The sequence below is a fragment of the Cryptomeria japonica genome, chromosome 4 (assembly GCF_030272615.1).
Source record: "Cryptomeria japonica chromosome 4, Sugi_1.0, whole genome shotgun sequence".
Lineage (NCBI taxonomy): Eukaryota > Viridiplantae > Streptophyta > Pinopsida > Cupressales > Cupressaceae > Cryptomeria > Cryptomeria japonica.
Window position 1 is genome coordinate 765,570,966 of NC_081408.1, and position 22,793 is coordinate 765,593,758.

Sequence of the window (22,793 nt, forward strand, 5' to 3'; positions counted from 1 at the left end):
TGCTTGCATTTCTTCGCAGAGGAAGAATCAACATTCAGAGGGAGTCTGACATATTGTCAGAAATAACCTTGGACGAAGAGGTCGGAAGGTTGATATTTGCTTCAGAAGGAGCTTGATGCTTCAGCTTCAAAGGGAGCTTGTCATTTCAACTTCAGAGGGACCCACATCATCATAAAGATTTGGTTAATGAGTTCTCTTTGAGGGAGAAGTTCGAGGTGCAATCCCTTGATAATGAGTTCTTCTCTGTGAGGGAGAAGTTCAAGGTGCAATCTCTTGTTAATGCATTCTTCTCTAGGAGAAGTTTGAGGTGAAATCCCTCGTTCCACCCTCTGCGAGTAGGTATGGTGGATCCACCCTCTGCGCGTAGGCATGGTGGAGATGCATTCTTCTCTGGGAGAAGTCTGAGGTTACAGCCCTCGTTCCACCCTCTGCGAGTAGGTATGGTGGATCCACCCTCTGTGACTGGGCATGGTGTAGATGCATTCTTCTTTGGGAGAAGTTTGAGGTTACAGCCCTCGTTCCACCCTCTGGAGTAGGCATGGTGGTAATGCACCCTTCTCTGGGAGAAGGTTGAGATGAAAGCCCTCTTCCACCCTCTGCGAGTAGGCATGGTGAGCCCACCCTCTACAAGTAGGTATGGTGGGTATCATGGAAGAAATTCCATGATGTGCTTGTTCACCCTCTAGGAGTAGCTATGGTGAACGTGATATTCATATGTGACTTGGTTATTCAGAAAGAATCCTCCCTAGCTAAGAGGGAGTGTTGTTGTGTAGCTAGGTCGGATCCCTTCTAGGGCCGACCTAGTGCACAAAATCCCAAGTGGCATGTCGGCCTTGGCATTTGGATATCTCAGTTGTATGAGTAATTTGGGGCAAGCCCTATTTGGGCGAACCACTTGTGTGTAACTTCTGATTAAGTTAAATGTAACTTGCAACCAAGGGAGACTCATATGTAACTTGTAATATATAGGTCTGACCCTATCCTTGGCACCCAAAGTATATGGACGACTTGAGGTCTATTAGGAGGTATTGATTCATATATACAAGGTCATCAATAGACACAAATTCAATAACATGAAGCACATGTAGTGTGCTCGAGGGTGACAATAAGAGCTTATCGTCTTTGGTTGGGAAGGCAACAGATCTGATGTTTTCCTGTGGTTAACGAGCACTATCATAAAATCAACACTAGGTAGCTCTAAATCTACTTTCTTTGAGGATTATTATCATTGCAAAATAATTTTGCAACATGTCCCATCCATGAAAGCACTTTTCAAGTGCATTTTGTAGGTTTATCGTCTGCTTGGCCAAAGCTTATTCAACTGAAGAAATATACTTAACTAATTGTTCCTTTCTTTGTCAAGGAACTATAGCATTTATCTTTGCTCCCTTCACTCCTAAATTTGAGATTAAATGATATGCCACTAGTTGTTCCTACTAGACTTGTGCATTCAATAAACTGAAATGAAGTTGATAAGGCAATCAAGATGATGATTACAACCCACTAGCTGGAAAAAATGAATCGCACAAACTATTCCTGCAAGTAACCTTTTTTCTGCAGTTAACCCTTTTTTTCCCATAGTGAAGACTATAAAAGATTATGACACTTGTAAGAGCTAAGAATATGCACTAAAGTCGCATACAACTTTGTAAACAAGCTAACAATAGGGGACCAACATATAATGACAAGCTACCATTGTAACATGAAAGAAACAAAAAAGAAAAACTATTTAGGGGACCAACACATAAGGTCAAGTTTGTATGTTGCTTGGATATATTGGAAGTTGAATTAAGATAAAAGAAAATCTACGAAGCAAGAAAAGATCAAAGAAAAAAATACAATAGTTTATAAATAAGAACAAAGAGTAAGATCATACGAGTGTTTGATAGCACAAAATAATAGTAAATAACAAGCAACATTCATTTGTTGATGCCAATAAGAGATATTCAAGGGCGATTATGTCTGCATGACAATAAACATTGTAATTATGTACAAAACTCAACAGGATGGCTTTTATGTGGGGTATACTTAGCAACGAATAAACTTGGAGTTTGCCAATGTGTGACATGCATCTAATGGAAGAAGACTTTCAACATCTTGAAAACTTTTTCTTAATGGATGCCAATCAAACCATGTATTCCTAAATTATCTAAGGACCCTTTGTTTAGCTAATTTGTTGGCTATACTATTTTCTTTTAGGACTAAACTTGAGAGAACAATTCTAGCAAGTTTTCATCAAAGATATTAAGAGTCCAAATATAATCCAGAGGGGTTATGTCAGGATAGTAAAGACATAGCACTTGTGAAGACAAATCCAATGTTGAAGCCAATTATGAGCTATAGCCAATTGTGATACCTAAATGCACGTTGAAGATCGGGACCAAAGCAACATAATGAATACATCTCGCAATAATTGTGTCATAGAAAGGAGACGACGAAAGAATGGGACAAGACATTGACAGTCAGAAGGATTTGTGCCTCTTATCACCACATGCCACAATGATTCACACCGAAGGGGATACAGTAAATTAGGAACTTTAATTGTCATTGAAGTCCACAGCATGCATTTGAACATATATATGAGTCCATATCCTCATCCCATGCACCACAATAGGGAGGTCAACAACCCAATCGCTACATCACAATAAGGATTTCCACAATCTTACCCTAACACAAAAATAAGGTGATGCATAGTCCAGAGAAACGAAAATCGCCAGACTCGGCGAGTCCAAGTCCGAGACATGCTCGCCGAGTCTCTGGGACTCGGACTCGGACTCGTCGAGTTGGTGAGTTTGGCAAAAACTCGCCAAACTCGGCAAGTCCCGAGCCTCAAACTCGATCGCATTAAGATGTAAAAAAGACAAAAAATTAAAAATAAATAACAATTTTAAGAGATTTTTCAAATCCGGTTTTTTTGGTTAATTATCTCCTACCCCTAAAAGTGAACTTCATTTCATTCACTTGCAAAATAGGAGGAGTAAAGTGAGTTGGGAAGAAAAACAAGGGTGCATAGAAGAAAAACAAGGGTGGAGAAAGCTCAAGTTTTCTTCAATTTGTCACATTGGAGCTGCATTATGTTTGGATTTGGTGCATCAAGAGTTGGATAGGAAGAGTTTGCAGCTCATTTCAAGCTTGTTGTAAGAGGTAAGATTGTTTTTTTGAAGATTATTTTGTTTCTTGTATTGCAAAAATTTCATTTTCTATTCATTTATTTTGAAAGTTTTACATTTTCTTCCAAAATCTTTTGTATGTTTGTATGTAGCATGTAGTATGTAGTTGTACTATGTAGGGTTGTATGTAGGGTTTGTAAATTTTATTTTTTTAAAGTAGGGTTTGACAAACTCTACAATTTAAAAAAAAAAAATTACAAACCCTACTTTAATTTTTTTGAATGTATGTATTAATTTTATTTTGTATTTGTAATGCTTTATTGCAGCAAACTTCACTTTATCATTTGCCTCAACTTCAAGTTTCACAAAACTATCCTAAAATGTCTACTTCAGCTTCTGAACCCCCCATTAGAAAGGACCCTACTTGGAAATATCATGAGGATTTTCCAAGGCAAGGAAAGGGGCAAACAAAATGTACATTTTGCAAAACAATATTCCATGGAGGTATATATAGACTGAAATACCATATTGCTGGTGTGCGTGGACATTGTTGGCATTATGTGAACCGGTATGAGGACATGATGACATTGTATGTTGTCATTGATGTCAATATGTTGAAGAAGAGAGAACTGGTATGTTACCAAGAACCGGTATATGTGAGAACCAGTACATGGAAGCTTTGTATGACTACCGGTTGGTAGTCTCAACTTCAAGGTTTCCGGTTGAAGTGCCTCAAGCCTGTATGACTCAATCGGTGAGTTTGTGTGATGAGTTAGCAGTATAACGAAGAACAGATCGTGTTGCCACGTCAGCCTTGTGCACGTGAAGGATCTTGCATGAAGGAGTGTTCATATCTACCTTGGGAATGTGTGAAGTTTGTAAACGGTGAAAACGCGTGATAGGTTATCAGCCGCCATGAAAGCGATGGAAAACGAACGATGGAGAACATCTTGAGATTGGTTCAAGACTGTTGCATTTAATGCAATGTGCTCAACGGTCAAGATTGAACCTTTTGAGTTGCTTAACCTAACAAGTTTAGAGTTTAGGGTTTATGCTACCGACCTATCTATTTCCTATAAGGTTGATGTTGTGTTTCTTTCTGGGGTTGTTGGCAAAAGTTGTGTGTGTGTATCCAAGTGAAGGGATACGTGATTCTTGCCAGACCAGAAGAGAGAAGTGATACCTGCAGAGTGTAAGTGCAGAAGTTGAAGAAGAGCTAAAGCGAATCTGCATTGGCATTGAGTGTTGTTACCAAATCATTGTAATACCTGTTGATCTCTTACCACTTCAACGATTGGAAAATCCCTTAACAGGGTAGCTTTAACCGGCTTACTGTAAATTCTTTAACAAGGTGACTCAAAACCATTGAGTTCTTGAAATCCTCTAACAAGGTAACCTTTAACAGGGTTTAACCCTTAACCGGGTATTCTAGCCATCCCTTAATCGGGTGATCCCTAACAGAATCGGTTCCTAACAGAACCTATTGTATCAGTCTTTAACAAGACAAGGCTCAAACAGAGCGGACTTCTAAAGAGTTCAAAAACAGCTTGGAGGTATTCATCCCCACCGTGGTTTTTCCCAGTTGGGTTTCCACGTGAAAAATCTGTGTCATGTGTGGTGTTATTCATGTGATGGTTTGAGTGATTTGTGTCTAAAGGTAAATCATGTTGATCTAGTTGTTTATATATCTTTGATGATAGATTACCTGTTCATGCACTAGGGTGAAATGGAAATGAAGTATTCAATTGTATGAAAAGATAAGTGTCAACCGGTTTATGTGTGTCTCAGTTATTCTAGGTCTTGTTGGTTGTACTCTGTTTAGGACCGGTGTTACTGTTTGTCTGCCAAAGCACAGTGTCTGCTGACAAACCGGTTTTGGGATTGTGTTTCTGCCTGTACTGATTCACAACCAAAATAAGATGGCAAAAGAACGCACCTAACTTTTCATCTTCAGATAAAAAATAATTAACAATGACCAGCACCAAGTTATACCTAAATCTAATATAAGATCTCTATCTATAGGGAACTAGAGTACAATACATATTTTAGTTTGGAGAAACAAACTAACGTCATAACAAATTTATACTCTATTATGACACAATTCATAATTATGGAAAATCAAAAAAATACAATCTGCAATCCATGTAGCAACCACAAAGGAAGCAGGCAGCAAATAGAAGCTTCAACTCGAAGAATGGACTCCATAAATTTATAAATTCCAATAAAAAAGAACTCCACAAGAAATATATCGCGGTAAAAACATTCAGGCCTTATATAAATTGTCACATCCAACTCCTGGGTGCATCATATCGCAAGCATAATGTATCATATCAATCTAACCTACCCAAGAATATAACCTACCAATAACAGAAAAGTTCCATAAAATGAGCAGCAATGTGGCAGGATCAATAATCAAATACATGTTTAATTTAAAGCATTCATTCAACTCAAAACAAAGTCAATTAAAAATTGGAGGAAAGAATGACCTCTATAAATTTATACATTCTCATAAAAAAGAACTCCACAAGAAATATATCGAGGCAAAAACATTCAGGCCTTTTATAACTTATCACATACAACTCCTGGGTGCATCATATCACACAAGCATAATGTAATATATCAATCTAACATATACAAGAATATAACCTACCAATAACAGAAAAGTTCGATAAAATGAGCAGCTATGTGGGAGGATCAATAATCGAATAAATGTTTAATTTTAAACATTCATACAATACAAGAAGACAATGTTAAAGAATCGGCATAGAAGCAGTGATTCTAAATATATAAAGAAAAGTAGAAAGGGAAATCTAAAGTTTTAGCCATTACTTTCATGCAACATAAGATGGTGTATACTAACTCTAAAAACTAGGTGATTGCAGAACCCATTAATCAACATGGTAATGCCCAAAGCAAAGAATATTCAAAGAATTCATGTAAGTTGAGTGGAATGTACCTGAACAAGAGAGGATTTTCAACTTATTAGATTAAAGGTTAATATGAAAATCTTGGGGATCCAAAATGGGAAGGCTGGGGATCCAACATAGATAAGATTTCCAAGAAAAATAAATAGGGATTTAAAACTTTGCATCTAATACAAACTAACTTTCAAGAACGCATTATTACAAGAAGTATGAAATGTAACACTTGCATGAAGTTGATAAAATCGCACCATCTTATTAGTTCAGTTGTGACTCTAACAATGCTACATGCTCAAGAAGCGAGCTTTTATGTAACTTTGTCGACCTGCACATAGTAGATTAGATCAGTACATTATCACAACCATAATAATCAAAAAGAACAAAACTTATTCGATTTCACAGATGCTAAACATATAAAACAATGATGAAGGAATATAAAAGCATCCACTTAGACTAGCTAGATTTTTTGGTACATAACTGAATAAAGTTGAATTAGCTTAAACATTGAAACTGAAGTATATATCACTAATAGGGCCACATCAATTGCATTACTTTTCATGTGTGAAGTCCTTGGTAAGTATGGGCATGCTCAACTATTAATCACATCTAATGGGCATTCTTATTGTCATTGAAAAACAAGCCATAGTTTTACATTACATTATGCATCTTTATAAACAAGAAACCAAATTATAAATACCAAACCTCATTAATATACGAACAAGCTTCTAGTTTAAGCATAACAATTGCCTATTATTTAGAAATCTCAAACATCTATATTTCCTAACTTCTCTAACTTTATACTATCTAATACCCTCTCTTAATGACTAAACCAGATATAATCCCAGGTTTATCTCTGATTTTGACAAATTACCTTTCCAAGTGGTTTAGTCATTATATCAGCAATCGACTCCTCTATAGGACTATAATTAAGACAAACATTCAGTATCAACCAACTGGTAGGTGTAATGATGATGAACTAAAATATGCTTGGTTTTGAAATGTAGATTGGATGCTCACCATCTTTAGCACACTTTGATTGTTATAGAAAAGTGACGTAGGTATTGCTTAGTCAAGTTAAAGATCAAATAATATCCTCTACTGCCACATTGCCTCATAACTTTGTGCTAATAGTAGCCTTATGTTTTTCTTTAATGGCAAATAAGGCAAACGTATGTTGTAACTTGCTCTACCAACACAACACTCTTGAACCAAGAGCAAAAACTAAACCTGTTGTAGATTTGCAAGTATCTACTTTGACATATTGAAGAGATAATTTTGCAACTTTCCAATGTTCTTGTGGCTTTTGGATGTAAATAGAAAAGATAGCTTACTACAAAATATGGATCCAATTGAATAGTAATCGGAAAAATCAAACTACCCCCCAATTGACCATGCATTGATTCTATAATCAATGAGAAATCAATTTAAGGTGAGAGTTGATCCCAATGTTCATAGGCATAGATGTTAGATTACACTGTATTATCTCGAACCTTTCCGAAGTGATTTGGCATTGATGCAGAAGCATCCGAATCCACAAGTAGTCCCATGCCACCAAAAAACAATTACAAATGTTTTTGTTTTCGAATTTTCTTCAAATTTAGCGTGTTGGTTTACTGTGTTGCAGCTTCAGTCAACTTGTTTTCTCGGGAGTGCTACAGGAAGAATACAATTTTGCTGACTGTTTCAATCCACTTGTAGTTGTGCTAAAGGATACCTACAGATTGCTTTAAGCCTAATTAAATTTGTTACAGGTTAGTTTCAAGTATTTAGAAGCTGCTATGGAAAGGCAACAGGGACTGCACATTTTCTACAAGTCCTGTGTATTATTGCTATAGGTCCTGTAAATTATTGCTACAAGACAGCTGTGTGTTTTAAAGCATAACTTTGGTGATAGGCTACAACACAAACTTAATGCATTAAGTGTTTGTTTTTAATATTTATTATTGATGATAATGAGGTCGAAACACCAAAATAGTGCAATCCGGTGGCAAAAGCAGCAGGCAAAATGTAGGTACAAATGCACAATCAAGTCAATCTGAAGTCTCCAGTGCAAAGTTCAGGGCCAAAATCAAAAGCCACGCTGATCTGGACAGTGTCACAGATTTCAAAGGTAGATTTCAATTGAAACTGAGGCAAAATACAGAGTGGATTTGAAATGCAAACCCTCAAGTGCTAAAATATTTGTAGAAGCACCAAATGTTGCAGATCAAGCTTTCAAAGTGCAAGTTGAATGTCAAAATGATAGTTAAATATTCAAGTAGACACTTGTTATTAGCACCATAAGTGGAAATAAACAGTCCCTACATACAAAAATTCTACAAAAATGAGCGCATATATGCAAATATTGATCTGGCATTTGCTAATATCAACACTAATTTCCTCAATATTTCAACAAAACTGCAAGTATTTGCCAAAAATGTTAAAAAATATTGTAAATATTGATCATATTTCACCAGTCAATTGCAAATCCATGTCGATTTTCCATAGACCACACAAAATTTCCATGAAGATGACAAATATTGCTGACAAAGAGCAAATATTTGCAAAATTTGCAAACCTTCAGCTCAAATTTGCAGCCCTCGCCTTAAATCTTCATGCTGAACTTGCTTGCAAATTATTTGCATTTCCATTTGCACCAGCAAAACTCTAATACCATGTACAAAATGCTAGGAAACTGAGAAAAATGGAGACAACAATGAAAAAGAATTGCAAGCAAAATGAAGATTGACGATTGAGTTATCCATTGAAATGCAATAGGATGAGGTACATATATAGCAAAATATCCTACCTAGCCCTGTAACTCACTTGCCACATAAGCAATCTAACACCTAAGCATGATTATACACCAGCACAGTGTAGCAAATGCATTCTAAAATTGCCTTTAACTGGAATCTCTCAACTGCACTTGTTTTGTTCATTCTCTAATGAATTTAAACTCAATTTTCAATGCGAGTTTTCATGCGAGTGTCAAAATCCCTACCAACAAATGCAAATACACCACAAACTTTACAAATGAAGGTGGCAAAATATCAATTGCAAGAGAAAGCATGCCATCTTTATCCACCTTTGTGTTGATGGAGAGTGAATCTCTTAGGCTTTTCATCCTAAGAAGATGCTCAAAGAGTGACACGCCCTCACCCAGCTTTGTCTATGTTGATTTATTGCTAGGTCGGATCCCTTGCTTGGGCCAACCTAGTTCACTTAATTGCTAATTGGCCTTTGGCCTTAGCAATTCGCCATTTCTCTTATCGAGTCCTATTTGGGCGATTTATGCCAAATACATATGTAACGTGTTGTGGCTTGCATATAGGTCCTGACCTATTAATGTATAGCGTGTAAACATTATGTAAAAGGTTTTCTTGGCGTCAAATTTATGCAAGCCAACTTGTATTTATGGAAGGCTCTTGCATCATATATATGTAAGATGATTAATGGGCAAAATGATAACTTAAGCGAATATCATCTGCCTTAATGTGATCTGTTCTGCTCCAAAGATCAGCGAATCTGATTCTTTCAGTCAGCGAAATTGTCTTCTAGCTGGGCGAACATCTTCCTAGGTCTGCCGAGCCTGCCCCAAGGCTGCCGAACCTGCTCCAACGCTGCTGAACCTACTTCAGGCTGTGCTACATCTGTTATAGGGCAAGCGAACTCCCTCACATGATCTGCAATCAACAATCTGGGCGATTGTTCAAGTCTGACCTGAACTGCGATTCAGATAAGTTCTTTGTATGCCGTAGAAGGGCAGTATTGTAATCTGCTGCTATATCTAATCTAATCAGATCTGAGATCTTTGGTTGCTGGGTTTTACCTTCAAGAGGGAGGTTTTCCCAGGGTACATGTGTGTTATGCATATGATTTACTTTGCATTCTGATTTTCTGTTCTATACGGCTAATTTGATCACTAAAAACTAACATGGTATCAGAGCGGGTTCCTTCTATAAAGCCTAACAGCTTGAAGGTAGATCCTGTATCTTTTTTTTTTTTTGCAGACTGAGAAATCAGAGCAGGTAGCACAGAGAAGTGTTGAAGAAGACTAGCATGAATGCAATTCTATCAGGCTTATCGCTCTACTCATACAGACCGGGAAACGATTCACAACTATTGATTGCTAATGTCATGCAGTGTCCAGACTTCAAACTAAATTCACACTCCTGTGGCGAGGGTATTTAAGAAGTGCTTATAGATGAGAATGGATTCTAAGTGATGGCGAGGGTCGAAGGCCACGCAGCCATCATCAAATGATTCAATGTGATCTAAGTGGATGGTTATGTTGAAAACTAACTTATAAGAGAAGTATTTTTTGAATTTTCCATGTTGTTATCAATTCATTGGATAGTGAATCATGTATGATAGTCTTGAACTATTAGTAACCTCTCTTAAATGCTTTCAGGACGGACTGAGGAGCATAAAGATGATGATTGTATTCAAGAGAGGAAGGTTTTGAGACATCCTGTGAGGAAGCATCACAGGCTGAAGACTAAGAGACATAGCTCAGTTGGTGATACTACAATCAGGTTCAGCTTCATAGGGAGCTTGTTGTTTCAAGCTCCAGAGAGAGCTTGTTGGTTCAAGCTTCAGAGGGAGCTTGTTGTTTCAGCTTTAGAGGAAGCCACGTTTTTGGTTAAGGCAACCTTCCGGAAGAAGGTTGAGGTGAAAGCCCTCGATTAAGGCAATCTTCCGGGAGAAGATTGAGGTGAAAACCCTTGGTTAAGGCAATCTTCCAAGAGAAGATTGAGGTGAAAGCCCTCGGTTAAGGCAATCTTCAGGGAGAAGATTGAGGTGAAAGCCCTCGGTTCACCCTCTGCAAGTAGGCATGGTGGATCCACCCTCTGCGGAGTGCAAGGTGGGACCACCCTCTGCGGGTGTATATGATGGGTATCATGGAAAGAGTCCATGATGTACTTAGGATTCATCCTCTGCAGGTATGCATGATGAATATCATAGAAGGAGTCCATGATGTATATTGAATTCAACCTCTGCGAGCATGCATGGTGAATGTCATGAAAGGAATCCATGATGTATCTTGGAACCATCCTCTATGAGAATGCATGGTGGATATCATGGAAAGAGTCCATGAAGCATGGTCACGATGTAACTTGATTATTCAAGGGATCCTCCCTAGCTAAGAGGTGTTAATGCATAGATAGCTTCGGTAAGATAAATGATTGAATGAGAGATAAATGAAGTCTCTCATTCAATCATTTATCCTATCGATTATTCAAATGAATATGTTTTATTGGTGCATTGAAGTAGCATCACATGATTTGTTAGTTTTTAGACCTAAATAATACATTTCATTAAAGTAAAATTTTTGATCAACATTAACTTGAAAATCACAACTATTAATATTATATTATTAAAATAAAAAACATCATGCCCTCAATTGATAAGCATTCTTTAATTATACATAATTGTTTATTATCATAGAATTCCGATGTGATAATCTATTATATTAGTTGCATTCACCGATTAGCAAATCAAGATAACCGTTGCAAAACCGATTTGATGGTTATCGGTAAAATTGAACATCAATTAGTATTAATGATTATGCTTGAACCGATTGCTATCGGGGAGATGTAATAAACTTGCACCGATTGATATCGAGTGTTAAGGAAAACATTTGAAGCATTAATATAATATGCACCGATCAGTACAACTTCGAATATAATATACACCGATCAATGATTAATGAATATAACCATTAGTTAAGTGATCGGTGTCGTTAAACATAGACACCGATTCACTTCGGTTACCTTGCAATACCAAACGCCATAATTAATACCGATTGGCATATCGGTTAAACATGTTAATATGTTACGTACGTAAGTCCCGATTAATATCGGGTTGGCAAATATGTCGTATGTTATGTGATCACCAATTAATATCAGGCTGACAAATATGTTTAACACCGGTTGATATTATATACCAAAGGGTGCGATAAAGTAGTGTCTTGATCGGTCATGTCCATAAGACATGACCGGTCAAGGCACTACTTGATCCTCACCTCTCATATATATATATATATCATATGGCATTTGAGAAAAAGGACATAGAAATCATAAAATGCTCCTCTCACCTACCATACAAAAGTAGACAATCAGATTTATCATATAAGTAGACAATACATATATCAATAAAATATAACTAGAATATATCTTGCATATTGAATTGAGAATTGAACATCATTTACAAGAGGGAGTGTTGATTTATAGCTAGGTCAGATACCTTGCTTGGGCCGACCTAGTTCACTTAATTGCTAATTGACCTTTGGCCTTAGCAATTCGCCATTTCTTTTATCGAGTCCTATTTTGGGCAATTTATGCCAAATACATATGTAACGTGTTGTGACTTGCATATAGGTCCTGACCTATTAATGTATAGCGTGTAAACATTATGTAAAATGTTTTCTTGGCGTCAAATTTATGCAAGTCGACTTGTATTTATGGAAGGCTCTTGCATCATATATATGTAAGATGATTAATGGGCAAAATGATAACTTAAGAGAATATCATCTGCCTTAATGTGATCTGTTCTGCTCCAAAGATCAGCGAAATTATCTTCTAGCTGGGCGATCATCTTCTTAGGTCTGCCGAACCTGCTCCTAGGTCTGCCGAGTCTGCCCCGAGGCTGCCGAACCTGCTCCAACGCTGCTGAACCTACTTCAGGCTGTGCTACATCTGTTCTAGGGCAAGCGTACTCCCTCACATGATCTGCAATCAACAATCTGGGCGATTGTTCAAGTCTGACCTGAACTGTGATTCAGATAAGTTCTTTGTATGCCCTAGAAGGGCAGTATTGTAATCTGCTGCTATATCTAATCTAATCAGATCTAAGATCTTTGGTTGCTGGGTTTTTCCTCCAAGAGAGAGGTTTTCCCAGGGTACATGTGTTTAATGCGTATGATTTACTTTGCATTCTGATTTTCTGTTCTATACTGTTAATCTGATCACTAAAAACTAACAGTCTAACACATTAGAATATCGCGTTTATGTCTAGCTTTATAGAGGTTTGATATTTGTTTACGAGTCTTTTCCCACAAATCACAAACGAAATAGCATTCCAAACTTTGGGGATCAAGTCATCAAAATCTGTTTCACCATAGTTTGAAGACTCATGTGGACTCAGCACAAATTGCAAGTCCACTAAGAAAACAAATCAAGCCTACAAGACTCAAGTAGAGTCCTGTTGTGACGTTTTCACACATCGCCCCATCGCAAATGGGGACCCCCTCTTTTTTTTGCTTGTTTTTCGTTCGTTTTCGCTTTCGTTTTTAGGATTTTGTTAGTCAGTTAGTTGTCTGGATTTAGGGTCAACCCCTAGGGTTTTTATTTTTGTCTTTTCAGGCCAAAATCCAGTCGGTTTTGGGAGCTTTTTGAATTTCCTTTTCTAGAATGCAAATTTTGAATGAAATGAATTCGCCAAAATGGTCTATTTTCAATTGGAATTTTGAATGCAGAGCTTAAATTTGTCTAAGTGTTGAAGATGAAATGTGAATTTTTGTCCAATTGAATATTTTTGACCAAATTTTGACATTTTTGATTTTTGATCCTAGGCATCTCTAATGATTTGTTTTCGCCTTGTGAAGTGTTAAAATATGTAAAATCATGTTATTTTGGCCTGTAGGAGCAAAATCGCTCCTGTCCCTCAGTGAAGGACGGGAGCTCGTTTTCAAATATTTTACTATTCCTGCAGGGTCAAGATGAATTACGAATTGGAAGTGATGGAGAAAGGCGAGATCTTTCCATTGAATATAAATTGAAGATTTTCATGAACACAGAAATGCCTCCAGGGGAAAAATCGCTCCTGTCCCTCAGTGAAGGACCGGAGCTACAAATCCAATTTTGCTTTGTCCTTGCAGGATTTTAACGTCTTGACGATGTGAAAAGGTCCAAAGAGGTATATTTTATCAAATGAATATAACTTGAAGTGCTGTCGGGGAGATCAACAGGGTAGCAGGTCCGGCTTGAGTGAAGTCCTGATCCTGAAATTTGGCTAAGTCTGATGTCCTGATCCTGAAATTTGACTAAGTCTGGAAACTGAAAAACCTCCAAAAACTAGATTTTGCAATATAACTCCGGGAGGTCTGAAACCACTCTCAAACATCCTGAAAGTATATATGGCTATGTTTCTTCTTTCTTATACTTAAATGTTATATTCCATTAAAATTGTCCTGATCGAGAGTGCGAAAAGTCAAATTTCGCTCGTGTCCTTCTCCAAGGGTCCAGAGCGAAATGCGCTCCTGTCCCTCTCCAAGGGACCAAGGCGAATCGCTCGTGTCCCTCACCGAAGGACCAGAGCGATATCTACAGAATGGCATAAATTTCAAAGGACAAACAAGTTTCGAGCAACCAAGAGGGTCGAAAGGACATCATTTCACGTAATGAAGATGATTGCAAGTTGGTAAAAACAAGAACAAGCACATAATGATGAACTTCGCTCCTGTCCCTCAGGAAGGGACCAGAGCGATATTAGGTATATTGATCAACTCATGCAAGAATCACGTAAGGTCAAGATTTTGCAAGGTCTTAGAGGGTCCATGGAGTCTTTTGAAGGTGATACACGAAGATTTCAAACGTAAAATGATCATCAAGTTGAACATAGAGACCATATCGCTCCTGTCCCTCTCCAAGGGACAAGGGCGATGATCCCTTTAAACGTCCAAACACCTCATGCAAACAAATGGAACAAGCGCAAAAGGAACGAACAAGGATGTTACTCACTTTACAATGAAAGAATGAGGTCGAAGATGCATAGTGAACGTGAAAATATGAAGATCGCTCCTGTCCTTTGGACAAGGACCAGGGCGATGAACACTCAAAGGCACTTAAGCACACATGCAAAGCAATCAAATTCGAAGAGCCTAACAAAATGATCAATTTTTGAACGTGGAGATGAAGGAGTTGAACGTTGAAGTTGCAAGAATTATGACAAAATCATGGATCGCTCCTGTCCCTCTCCAAGGGACCAGGGCGATGAGGCATCAAATGGAGGTCTCATCAAGGAAAATCAAGCCGGATCCAGGACGGTCTTCGCCAGGACGGTCTTCGCCGGGACGGTCTTAGCCAGGACATGGGCGACCTCTTTCAATCCAGCGTTCCAAGGCGAGGTACATCATCTTCCTGCACATCAAGGACGCAAGGAGTTAGAACAAGGGCTCGTTGAAGAAGCAAAATAGATCCAGAGGAATTAATTAAAGCAAGTTTCTCAACAACATCAAGATGAATATCTACCAAGTTACAAGTGTTAGATGAGGTGGCGTCCTAGTCATCATTTCTCCAGTCAGTGTAGTCCATCTCAGCATGTCCAGATTCAATGTACTTAACTCATGGAAGGTGGCACAAACTCCGATGTACCTACCCCGACTTTCCATTGGTCGATTTTTCTAGAAGGGACATGTGTCCAAGCAATACAATTTTGTCATTGGTCAAGCATTAAATGTTATGTAATGGTTGTAACAAACCCTAATTAGGGTTTTTCATTGTTGAATCTTGGCCATTGATCTTGAATTGATCTAAGCCATCAAATTGTATTGTGGGCACTATATAAGCCCAAACATTTCATTTGTAAAAGATAATTTAGAATTAGAGAGAGATAGTATAGAAATAGTTGAAAGTAGTTAGTAGATAGAGAGTAGAATAGGAGGACAAGGCAAGAATTGTTGCCATTGATTGTAAACAAACTCCATTTTCATTGAAGTAATGGTGAAATATGTCGTTTTCTTGCAATTTGCATGGTTTCTTGTTTAGTCTTCAATCTTAGATGGTAGATAATTAGATGAATGGAGGAAATGTGCTTGATTGATGGTGAAATTCGTATATCCATACTACTAGCAGTTTGTTGATTGCAGACTTGCCTTGCGTAGTCAACTGGAATCGTTCAGCCTAAGCTCAATTTCGATTTGTCGCCTCTTCATTGATATGCATCAACTTGGATGGTATCTATGCCTGCGGTGATGATTTGAACATCATAAAGCTTCCCATAGAAGATCGCACTAGTCTTGTGTAGATGTTCCATTGATGTCAAAACAAGACCTAGTTAGAGTTTCATCAAAAATCAATCATTGCTCCTACATTCTTAGTATTAGGATTAGATCCTCTCTTCACCCCCATCCTTTTCCCATTTTTTAATCTAAGCTAGTAAGAGCTTGTGTTCTAGCAAAGCAGATCGGAAATTCAATGTAAGTCCCCTTGTGATTCCAGCAAATCACATTATACCACGGCGAGCTTATCCACATGTAGAGACCCTACCAAAAGGAACCTTGGAGTCATCCTAACTGATCCTTCATGCGAATCTTCAGCAATTAGAGGCTTTATTCAAGAGAGGATAAGATACCCTTAGGTATTTTATTCTGTGTATGATGGTGTACAAAATACACGTCAACAAGTCCCCACTATGCCTTCACAAAAGACTATCCGATTCCTAAAAAAGAACACAACCAAGTCTAGTCATCGGACTCATAAGTTCCTATGTCAAACTCTTCTTGAACTAAACAACAATTGAGATAAGATATTTGAATGCTAAGAGGAGTATTTAGAAGGCTCTTTTATGATCCAATCAAGTTTGGAGTGGGTTTGAGTTGGTCGACAAAGGTATTTACCCTTTTCTAATTTTGACTAAATACTAGAATGTAAGTGTTATGCTAACCTTTTTCTCTCACTTCCTGATGTTGAGACATGGACCAGCTAGGACTCGAACCTAGGACCTTCCATAACGTTGTTGGTGTGCTCTACCACTGAGCTACTGGCCCCTCTTGGACCAGTCCATCGTCGGTCCGGGTATGGCTTATTTCCAACACCAACACCCCCCCTTAAGCCACACCTCTCATGTGCTTGGGGCTCCTAGCCTGGACCTGGCTCTGATACCATGTTGAGACATGGACCAGCTAGGACTCGAACCTAGGACCTTCCATAACGCTGTTGGAGTGCTCTACGACTAAGCTACTGGCCCCTCTTGGACCAGTCCATCGTCGGTCCGGGTGTGGCTTATTTCCAACACCAACACCTGACCCTACAAAATAATGTTACATTCTATTTTGTATTATAACTATTTTCCATGACAATTTTTTTTCAAACCGTACTATTTTTTTTTCTATGCTAAAATCAGCGATGACAAGTTAAATACTAGGCAACATGAGGAAGACCCTAATGGAAGCCTAGTACTCCAAGCAATGCCAAGGGCAAGGTAAATTGTAAATTTTGCTAGCATCCTATGGCACAAAGAATCAATAGGTTGAAATAGCACCTTGTTTGGATATCTAGATGTTAAGGTGTGTTCTAATGTACCCAATGAGATTAGAAGAGAAATGGCACAAGGAATCAATAGGCTAAAGCAGCAGCTTGGTTGGATATCTAGATGTTAAGGTATGTTATGATGTACCCAATGAGATTAGAAGAGAAATGGATGCACTACTTACTAGTTTTAATATAAAAAGCGATGATGAATGCCAATCCCAATTCATTTACAAATTTCTTTATTCGCATGTGAATTCATCACCTGCTTTCCTCTATTGCTAAGACACGTGAGAATTCTAGTTGTCTTCCTTCTTCACTCAATTTCTTTTTTCCTCGCTATGTTCTAAGAGCATAACCTTCACTTGAAGGTATCATTTGGAATAAAGAGAAAGGATGGTAGCAACAAACTCTTATTACTAGAATAGCATACCTTCAATGTGGCAAAAAACCCATATTGGGAAGGGTCGATAAATGTATTGAAAATTGTCAATAAGAGTTTTAAGACTTCAACAATTAAGGATTTGATTGGGCCATTGCTAGTTGAAGCTATTTAAAAAAATGGTGTATGATTGATGATCAAAAGAAAGTATAGCAGAGAAAAGGCTATGGTATCTTGTAAATGGATGGATAGATGGCCAAAGTAGGCCTTTCAACTTTTTCAGCTTGAGTGGCACCTGGGTGTTCTTAAAGTCTTTGCATGCCTCAAATGAAATCAAAAATGTTGAGACTTTGTCCAATTTGTTAGACAAGGTGGTCCAAGAGCTTTGGATTGAGAATGTTGTTTGTAATGTCATGGATATTACAACATATGTAGCTACAAGGAAACTTATTATGGAGAGGCATCCCTCTATTTCTCAAAGTCCTTGTGCTACACATTGCTTGGGTTTGATACTAGAGGACATTGAGAGGATTCGATCGGTCAAAAGTGTGGTTGAACACACGAGAAAAGTTACCAAATTTATCTACAACCATACTTTGGTCCTTTCTTTGATGAGAAATCACACAAGTGGCAAAAGCTTGTGCAACCAAAGGTGACATAATTTGTCACCAACTTCCTCACTTTGCAAAGGATTATAGCCACCAGTCCTTTCAAGGAGATGTTTGTAAGCATGTCTAGATGTACTCTTCATATTCCAAAGAAAAGTTAAAACAAAGCGAAAGTTGGAAGAACAATTTTTTGAGTTGTCCATCAAAAATGGAAATGAGTTACATAAATAACAATTATATACCAAAGTTTAAGCCTTTTCAAAAACCCACTTTTACCTCATAGATTACTAATCCAATCTTAGAAAAAAATATAAACATAAATTTTTTAAGGAATTATCTATTTGTTGTTGTTTTTGTTAGTTAATTTTATAATAATTCAAAATTTATTTTCAATTTTAGGTGAGAAGGTTCTACATTTGGTGGATAGGGATGGCATGCCAATGGGTTACCTCTATGAGGCCATGGATGGAGCCAACGAGATCATTTTGCATTATTATGGTGATAACCAAAATTATGAGATAATATGGTGCATCATTGATCATTGACAAGCAAACCAACTCTACTAACTAGTACATGCCTTGGCCTGCTACCTGTTGTGACCATTTCACACATCGCCCCATTAAAATGGGGACCCCCTCTTTTCGCTTTTGTTTTGCCTGTTCTTCTCTCCGCTTTTAGGGTTTTGAGTGAGTGAGTGGTCTGTCTGAACTAAGGCTAAACCTTAGGGGTTTCTTTTTGATGTTTTTCAAGCTGAGTCCAGTCTTTTTTTTTTAAGTTATTAAGCGTCCTTCCGAAGATTGGGATTGTCAAAGTAAGGTGTGCTTGTCAGGAGTTAGATAGGTCTCAGGTTAGGTCTAGTCAAGGTTTTTTGGGGTAAAATTCAAATTTTGTTCAAGTGTTAGCATTTTGAAGATGAAATTGTATATTTTTGCCTAGGTAAATTTTGATCAAATTTTGGAGGCAAGATGATACCTGAAACAACAAAAGTGCTCCTGTCCCTCTCCAAGGGACCAAGGCGAATTTCATTCTAAGTGCAATTTCTTATTTTGCAAGGGCTTGCTAACTGATTCCTGGCCTTGAAGATGACCTAACTCTGCCTTGTGAAATGTTTGGAGACTTAAATTTTGAATATTTTAGCCAGAAAGGACAAAAGCGCTCCTGTCCCTCACCTAGGGACGAGGGCGAAAATGTTATTTTATGCATATTTGTCACTGACTTTTCTATTTTGTTTTGTGCAGGGTCTCCCAGAGTGATGATCGAACGTGACTTGGTACATTTGAAGATTTTGAAGGCACAAAAATGGTGAATTTTGAAGGTTGAAGGAAAAAATGCTCCTGTCCCTCACTCAGGGACCAGGGCGAAATTTTGAATTCCCTCATCTCGCAGTGAAAATAGGCCAAGTGTTGGATATGAATGGAAAACAAGTGATTTTCTCCACCCGCCTGAAGAGGTTTTAGCTTGGAAAAGTGAAGGATTTTGTTTGAATCATCAAAAGTGCTCCTGTCCCTCTCCAAGGGACCAAGGCAAAGTGCTCCCGTCCCTCACTGAAGGACCAGGGCGAAAGGCTTATTTAAGTTATTCCTGGCCTTGTTTGGTAAAATTGAGACATCAAAGGCATAGTGGAGGACGAAATGAACATGATAAAGCATCCAGACTTGATTGAAAACAATGAAATGATGAAGTTTTTGCCTAGAAGGTCAAAAGTGCTCCCGTCCCTCACTGAAGGACCAGAGCACTTTTCTTTATATGCAGAATTTTAGACCTTTTTTGGACATTAACTCTTATTCGTAGCGTGAAGTAAAATGAAATCTTCCCTAGCAAAGGAATTTTGAGGTGAAAAGTGAGACAATTTGGCTTAGAAGGCAAAAAGTGCTCCTGTCCCTCACTGAAGGACCGGAGCTTGAATTTCAAATTTGCACTATTTTTGCACGATCAAGACAATTTTACGATTTGAAGAGGTCAAGGGAGGCATGTTTTGTCCATTGAATATAATTTAAGTGGTCTACAAAGGAGTAAATCAATCCAAATGACAAAAAGTGCTGTTGTCCCTCACTGAAGGACCATGGCACTTTTTCAAGTTTCTCCTCTTTGTTTGATATTTTATGGCAAAACTTGACTTGGATGGGAAGGACGAATGATGTTTTATGCCTTAGACGCAATTGAGAGGTTTAAAGAACAAAGAAGTATGCCAAGATGAAAAAGTGCTCCTGTCCCTCTCCAAGGGACCAGAGCGATTTTCCAAAAAGTGCTCCTGTCCCTCTCCAAGGGACCAGAGCGATTTTCCAAGAAAGTATAAATCTCTTGCAAAGACGAGGCAAGTTTGTGATTGAAATGAATGGAAGAGGACATGATTAGCCCATTGAAGATAATTTGGGAAGCTAGCAAAGGACGGATAAGCTTGAAGTTGAAAAAGTGCTCCTGTCCCTCACTGAAGGACCAGAGCGCTTAACATGTTATCTAGCCTTTCTCACCAATTTTGGACAAATTGAGGCCAAGGCGCAAGTTTGAAAAAGTGTTTAAAATGCCTTGAAGTGGAATTGAGATGCAAGAGTTGCAAATTTTGACGACAACTGGCAAAAGTGCTCCCGTCCCTCACCAAGGGACCAGGGCGCAATTTCCAAATATGACCATTTACCTTGCATTTTGAAATGATATTTTTATTACCAAGGCTCAAGATGGAGTGAAATGTGATATTCTACGCCTGGAGGCTAATTCGAAGTTGATATGATCAAGAATTCATGCAATGGACTCAAAAGTGCTCTTGTCCCTCACTGAAGGACCAGGGCGCTTTTTATGAAACAACAAATTCCCTCCGAGATTATGCTAAGGCAAAGTTGTGTGAGATGGGAAGGATCTTCTAAAGCATGGTGAACGAAGGTTTGACTTCAAAAAATTGAGAATCCTAGCCTAAAAATGAAAAAGTGCTCCTGTCCCTCCCCAAGGGACCAGAGCGAAGTTATTGGCATTCTTTATTTTGCCATATCCCAACGTTGACATCCTCCAAATCGCATGAAATGCCAAAATCATCAACTTGATATAAAAAAAAAAAAAAAAATTAATTAAATTGGCATTTAATAAAGGTGCATAGCATTTAATAAATTAATTTTGAGCCTCAAAAAATCGATTTTTTATTATTAAGGCATTTGAAATTAATTTTTGTGAAATTAAAATTAAAAAGGGAGCGCTAGAGGTATCATGTTTTATTATTTTATTAGGTCGGCCTCTTGTTTTTGCAAATTTATTTATTTTTTGGCCTATTTTGCCAAGTCGGCCTATGGGGAGATGAAGTGGTGAGTGCCCTATATAATAAGGGTGTTTTGAGCAATTTAATCCATCATTCATTCATTATTTCAAGTGCGAACTTGGAGAACAAGGAAGAAGGTGCGAAAGCTGGTCTAGTTGGAGCGAATTATCCTAAGTGTTGGAGGCTTAAGGTGGTGGGTTGATGTTTGTGAAGACTAAAGGAGGCGCCTTTTGCTAAAAGGAAGACTTTGATCTTCATTTTGCCTAGCCAAAATTCACCTCATTTTTGCATCATTTTTTAGAGTTAATTCCCAAGTGGAGGTATGGCGAGATCACCCTAGACACCATTATTGAAGATTTGAATTTTGCGCTTTGTTTTGAAAATCCTAAGTTTGATTTAGTTAATTAGGAAATGATAACTCAAGATTTATCATGAAGTTTCCTAATTAAAATCTTAAATCTTCCTTTCTACTCTATATTTCTACGTTGTGAAATATGTTACTCATTATGAAATGTTGTGTAGGTGTCAAGATGGCAACCCCAAAGGCAGGAGCATCCACTAGTCGTCCAGCTCTCATGAAAGAAGATCAGAGGAATGAAGAATTGGAGACCAAGATCGTGTCCAAGTGGAGCAACATTGGAGATACCAACTTGGGAAACTTCAGTGTGAAGAAGTTTCGGGAGGTCCCTTACATTGGCAAGCCATCACCTGTCGCAAAGAGAATAATTGAAAGTGGCATCATCAAGGCGGTCGGTTTCCCTCCAGCAGTCCAGTGCCATGAGCTGATGATCGAGTGTGCTCGCCATTATGACCCACAATCAAGATCGATCGTATCCAAGGAATGGAACACTTTGGCATACCTTTCGGAGGAGGCTATAAGTGAAGCTCTCCATCTTCCAGAGCATAAAGATATGATTTACAAAAGCCTAGAAGGAGCCAGGTCGATGTATGAAGATGATCCAGACTCTTGCTTGAGCATCATCAATAAAAATTGGTTACTCAAAAGTCGTCCTCGCCTGAGCAAGATTCCCAACACACCACATAGGATCGACTTCTAGGAGGAGTACAGAGATTTGATAACTTTGCTCAATCGAGTTACAGGGGCTTCTCAAGCCTTCTATTTTGAGAAGTGGATGTTCTACTTCATCCAAGTGATAGTTCAAGGAAAAGGAACGATTCATTGGGCTAGAATTATTAGCCATTGCTTGGACGTGCAGTTAAGAAGACTAAAGGCTACCAAGTCATTTCACATGAGCTCATACGTCATATATGCCTTGATCAGGAGTTTCGAATATGCAGG